This window comes from Coregonus clupeaformis, chromosome 10 (assembly GCF_020615455.1).
Source record: "Coregonus clupeaformis isolate EN_2021a chromosome 10, ASM2061545v1, whole genome shotgun sequence".
In the NCBI taxonomy this organism is placed as follows: domain Eukaryota; kingdom Metazoa; phylum Chordata; class Actinopteri; order Salmoniformes; family Salmonidae; genus Coregonus; species Coregonus clupeaformis.
In genome coordinates, this window is record NC_059201.1 from 15,825,317 (window position 1) to 15,832,021 (window position 6,705).

A 6,705-nucleotide genomic window follows, 5' to 3' on the forward strand; every position below is an offset into this window, starting at 1 on the left:
GACGTCTCATGACCCCAACATTTCATGGCAACAGAGGGCTCTCAAGGGATGGTCTGATCAGTGTGTCGGGAGGTGTGTGGGTGTTTCCGTAGGGGTCATGACGGTGGAAAGTCCGAACCAAGTTCCCACCATGCACATTCCACCGGCTGGTCGTTCACTGGCTGGCAACGTTCTTATCCCTTGCTTGCTAGCTAGACAACTACAGCTAACTTACAGTCACGTCAAACAGTGCAGACAGAATAACAGCAAAGTAGCTGCACTTGCATTTGTTTGAGCTATTTGCTAGTGACATATATTTGGATACATCCATAACAATGAGCTAATGATGCGCTATTTCGCATGGCGTAGAAAATGTGCTCTCTCGTCAGGACACTTGTTCAGAGGAGCTAGCCAACAACACAGCTAACACAATCACTTCAAACGGAAACTGGAAAGACAGTAAACTAGCTGCACTTCGTTTCGTTTTACCTGTTTTCTATTCATAGTTCTTTGTATATATCCATAAAAATGATGCTGATTCATGATTTCAACTGGCTGAGAAAAGCTGCCCGCCTGGCCTGCCTGTCTGTCTCCCGACACGTTCATTACTATGGGAGATCTGGAGATCGAATTTGAATTTTGAAACAATGTTGCAAATGTTGGAGAGACAGACAGCAAGGTTTATACAAATCTCAGCTGTTGAAAACTAAATGTTAGTCTTAAAGAAATGTGAGATAATGTCTAGATGCTTTTTATAGTGGAGATCAAGTTTATAAAGTGCCTGGCTGTGCTGACGAGACAGTGGATTGTGCAGTCAGATGGAACAGAGTAAATAGGCATTTTAACGTCATAGATTTAGCCGGTGGTAACTTGTGGAATATACACTGGCTGGAATGCGGATTTAACCAATCAGCATTCAGGATTAGACCAATCCGTTGTATAAATGCCAATATGCCAGTATTGCATTCAAACAATGCAGTCAATCCACAGCCATACACTGGCTGAAATCAGTTGATGATAGGACTTAGACAAGTTGTAAATGCAACAAGTACTGATATTGTATCATATAACAACACTCAAAGCTTTCTAAGAAAACAAAAACGGAGACATTTATGGTCTGTTTACATATATTTTAGAGGCTATTTATACAGAAAATGTGTATAAAACCTGTATAAACTGTATTTATAATTATGACAATATTTTAGGTTGACAATAATTATATTACACAATTTCTGATATATCACTTTACTTTTATATTCCTGCATAAGTCAAATCAGGGGCTGAATCACAAATCACCCACTTTCACTTCCCCTTGCCCCTCGGCCCTCCAAAGCTGAAGGACTGAAAATTATTGAGGGGGTAGGGGCTAATTAGACCCTCAGATAGCCACTTCGACCGAGCCAGCAAGGCTGCAGGCTTCAGAACGAAGTGATATCCAGACATGCACTACAATATGTTTGGGGTTTGTGCAATTTCAGAGACGTGCCTAATTATATGCCACATGCATTTGTTTATGTCTGATTTCAAGACATGTAACAGATTAAATACAGTGCATTCAGAAAGTTTTCAGACCCCTTGACTTTTTCCACACTTTGTAACATTGCAGTCTTATTCTAAAATGTATTAAATAGGTTTTTCCCTCATCAATCTACACACCATACCCCATAATGACAAAGCAAAAACAGGTTTTTAGAAATTTTGCAAATGTATTAAAAATAAAAAACGGAAATATCACACTTACATAAGTATTTAGACCCTTTGGCAGTGATTACAGCTGGGCCACTCAAGGACATTCAGAGACTTGTTCCAAAGCCACTCCTGTGTTGTCTTGGCTGTGTGCTTAGGGTCGTTGTCCTGTTGGAGGGTAAACCTTCACCCCAGTCTGAGGTCCTGAGCGCTCTGGAGCAGGTTTTCATCAATGATCTCTCTGTACTTTGCTCCGTTCATCTTTCCCTCGTGACACTTGGCATTCAGGCCAAATAGTTCAATCTTGGTTTCATCAGACCAAATAATCTTGTTTCTCATGGTCTGAGAGTAATTTCTGTGCCTTTTGGAAAACTCTGAGCGGGCTGTCATGTGCCATTTACTGAGGAGTGGCTTCCGTCTGGCCACTCTACCATAAAGGCCTGATTGGTGAAGTGCTGCAGAGATGGTTGTCCTTCTGGAAGGTTCTCCCATCTCCACAGTGGAACTCTGGTGCTCTGTCAGAGTGACCATCGGGTTCTTGGTCACTTCCCTGACAAAGGCCCTTCTCACCCGATTGCTCAATTTGGCCGGGCGGCAAGCTCTAGGAAGAGTCTTGGTGGTTCCAATTTTCTTCCATTTAAGAATGATGGAGGTCGCTGTGTTCTTGGGGACCTTCAATGCTGCAGAAATGTTTTGGTACCCTTCCCCAGATCTGTGCCTTGACACAATCCTGTCTCGGAGCTCTACGGACAATTCCTTCGATCTCATGGCTTAGTTTTTGCTCTGCCATGCACTGTCAACTGTGGGACCTTATGTTCTGGGTAGCTTGTGAAAATAATTTAGACGAATACACTGAAACGGTGACTGAGTTTATCAGGAAGTGTATAGGAGATGTTGTGCCCACTGTGACTATTAAAACCTACCCTAACCAGAAACTGTGGATAGATGGCAGCATTCGCGCAAAACTGAAAGCGCGAACCACCGCATTTAACCATGGCAAGGTGACTGGGTATGTGGCAGAATAGAAACAGTGTAGCTATTCACTCCGCAAGGCAATCAAACAGGCAAAACGTCAGTATAGAGACAAAGTGGAGTCGCAAATCAACGGCTCAGACACGAGACATATGTGGCAGGGTCTACAGACAATCACGGATTACAAAAGGAAAACCAGCCACGTTGCTGACACCGACGTCTTGCTTCCGGACAAGCTAAACACCTTCTTCGTCCGCTTTGAGGATAACACAGTACCACCAACGCGGCCCACTACATGTGGGCTCTCCTTTTCCGTGGCCGACGTGAGTAAGATATTTAAGCGTGTTAACCCTCGCAAGGCTGCCGGCCTAGACGGCATCCCTAGCCGCGTCCTCAGAGCATGCGCAGACCAGCTGGCTGGTGTGTTTACGGACATATTCAATCTCTACCTATCCCAGTCTGCTGTCCCCACATGCTTCAAGATGGCCACCATTGTTCCTGTACCCAAGAAAGCAAAGGTAACTGAACTAAATTACTATCGCCCCGTAGCACTTACCTCTGTCATCATGAAGTGCTTTGAGAGACTAATCAAGGATCATATCACCTCTACCTTACCTGTCACCCGAGACCCACTTCAATTTGCTTGCCGCCCCAATAGATCCACAGACGATGCAATCGCCATCACACTGCACACTGCCCTATCCCATCTGGACAAGAGGAATACTATTGTAAGAATGCTGTTCATTGACTATAGCTCAGCATTCAACACCATAGTACCCTCCAAGCTCATCATTAAGCTCGAGGCCCTGGGTCTGAACCCCGCCTTGTGCAACTGGGTACTGGACTTCCTGACGGGCCGCCCCCAGGTGGTGAAGGTAGGAAACAACACCTCCACTTCGTTGATCCTCAACACTGGGGCCCCACAAGGGGGCGTGCTCAGCCCACTCCTGTACTCCCTGTTCACCCATGACTGCGTGGCCAAGCACTCCTCCAACTCAATCATCAAGTTTGCAGACGACACAACAGTAGTAGGCTTGATTACCAACAATGACGAGACCGCTTACAGGGAGGAAGTGAGGGCTCTGGGAGTGAGGTGAATGGAAAATAACCTCTCACTCAACGTCAACAAAACAAAGGAGATGATCGTGGAAACAGCAGAGGGTGCACCCCCCTATCCACATCGACGGGACCGCAGTGGAGAAGGTGGAAAGCTTCAAGTTCCTCTGTGTACACATCACTGACAAACTGAAATGGTCCACCCACACAGACAGTGTGGTGAAGAAGGCGCAACAGAGCCACTTCAACCTCAGGAGGCTGAAGAAATTTGGCTTGGCACCTAAAACCCTGACAAACTTTTACAGATGCACAATTGAGAGCATCCTGTCGGGCTGTATCACCGCCTGGTACAGCAACTGCACCGCCCACAACCGCAGGGCTCTCCAGAGGGTGGTGCGGTCTGCCCAACGCATTACTGGGTGCAAACTATCCGCCATTTAGGACACCTGCAGCACCCGATGTCACAGGAAGGCCAAAAAGATAATCAAGGACATCAACCACCCGAGCCACTGCATGTTCACCCCGCTATCATCCAGAAGGCGAGGTCAGTACAGGTGCATCAAAGCTGGGACCGAGAGACTGAAAAACAGCTTCTATCTGAAGGCCATCAGAATGTTAAATAGCCATCACTAGCACATTAGAGGCTGCTGCCTATAGACATAGACTAGAAATCACTGGAACACTAGTCACTTGAATCATGTTTACATATCTTGCATTACTCATATCATATGTATACACTGTATTCTATACTATTCTACTGTATCTTAGTCCATGCCACTCTGTCATTGCTCGTCCATATATGTATATATTCGTAAATCCATTCCTTAGTTAGATTTGTGTGTATTGGGTATATGTTGTGAAATTGTTAGATATGACTTGTTAGACATTACTGCACTGTCAGAGCTAGAAACACAAGCATTTCGCTACACCCGCAATAACATCTGCCAAACACGTGTATGTGACAAATATAATTTGATTTGATTTGATTTGTGTGCCTTTCCAAATCATGTCCAATCAATTGAATTTACCACAGGTGGACTCCAATCATGTGTGTCTCAAGGATGATCAATGGAGCTCAATTTCGAGTCTCATAGCAAAGGGTCTGAATACTTCTGTAAATAAGGTATTTCTGTTGTTTATTTTTAATAAATGTACAACATTTCTAAAAACCTATTTCGCTTTGTCATTATGGGGTATTGTGTGTAGATTGATGAAGAGAAAAATATATTGAATCCATTTTAGAATAAGGCTGTAATATAACCAAATGTGGAAAAAGTAAAGTGGTCTTTCCGAATGCACTGTACCTCCCAAATTAAATGTTTAACTGTTACTGAGGTTTAAATCTTGTAAAACTTCATGGGGGAATTATTAATTTGGGATTCACAGAGGATTATCATTCCAATTAGACTGGTTTGGATTTCTCCCTGACCAATATGGCTGTCATTTTCATTCTGAAACTTTTAGGGTTTATATGATATAGCCCCTTTAGTAATTTAATAGGATCTCTATGGGACAGAGGAGGCTTATCTTCCATTCTTGTAATGTGGAATTTCTGAAGCAAACCATAGGAACATAAACCCTCTGTACATAAAGTATTTGGATGACAAGCACATTACAGATAAGTAACCATGCATGAAGTCAAGTCAAGTCAAGTACAGGCAGGCAGCAGTGGTCAAACCAATACCAAATTTACTTTGTGTAATAACTGTTGTAAAAAAGAACGGGTCAAACGTTTGTGAGCTACTCTACCCAACCGGTACATTTACGTGTGCCCATTGGTCACCAAGAGCAAACACCGTCAACCCGAGACAGGAACTGACGTCATCTCCCCGGAAGGGTGCATTTGGTATGAAAATATATCTGCGCGGAATTATGTAATGAAACATAGCTAGTAGCCACACTGCTTATAGAGAACTATCATCATGTCCAATTTTAATGGAGCGGTTTTACCACCAAATCTGACTTGCTCAAAGTAAGTGGTAACGTTAGTTCAAAAATCCCCCTCTACGTTAGTTAGCTAGCTAACGTTACTTCTTAACTATTTTCGCAAAATAGCCTACAATCCATGATAGGAAGCTAGTTAGCACATAATATTTGCCAGCCTTTTTAAACATGATGCATAATAGCCAGCCAGCTAGCTAACCCAGTAGCGTGAACAGGGGCGGTGTGTTCATTAGGGCGATATTGGCGACGCACTGCCAAACGGGAAAAGGAAGGGATTTTTTTTCTAATCAATTATATCACGGCAACAGTAGTTATCAGTGTTCTAATCTAGACGTCTGATCTGCCACTAAATGTCCAATCAGGCTAAAGTCGTGCTTCAAATGGCCCCGCCCCTTTTGGGGCGATTTCAGTCAGGTTGAAAATCGCCCCAGAAGTCTCTCATAGACTCTCATGTAAAATCTTTTTTTTCAAATATCAGAGCTTTCAATACAATCTCTATGGGTTCCGGGAGGGCTTGCACTTACGCGCTTTCGTCATACGTAACATAACCATGAACGTAACTAAGAAAAGAGCGGGTAGCAGCGTCAATCAATTCACGTACTACTGTCAAGATGGCTAGCGTTCAGTGCAACTCGATTGTCTCTTTGAAAGAAGTTCCTTTTTGTCGGCGAACAAATCAAGATAAATTGGCAACGAAACAATTAGGACCTCCCAGACCAAATTTAATAATTCAACAGGTTTCTTCTAAAGGGGGAAAGTCCTACACCCGAGGATTTTCCAAAAATTGGTACGAACGAAAAACCTGGCTAGCAGGCTGCGATGTAGCTAATGCAGTCTTCTGCTACCCCTGCTTACTCTTTCACCCTGAAGGCGGCACGGCAGACAGCACCGCTTGGACAGCGACTGGTGTAACGGACATGCACCATCTTTCAGAAAAGATTAAGAAACATGAGCTGTCAAAGACCCACATGGATAGCTGTTTGAGATTGTCTGCTTTGGGGAGAGTGAACATTGCCACTCAACTGGATGAGGGATACAGGCTAGCTGTCCGCCGCCACAACGATGAGG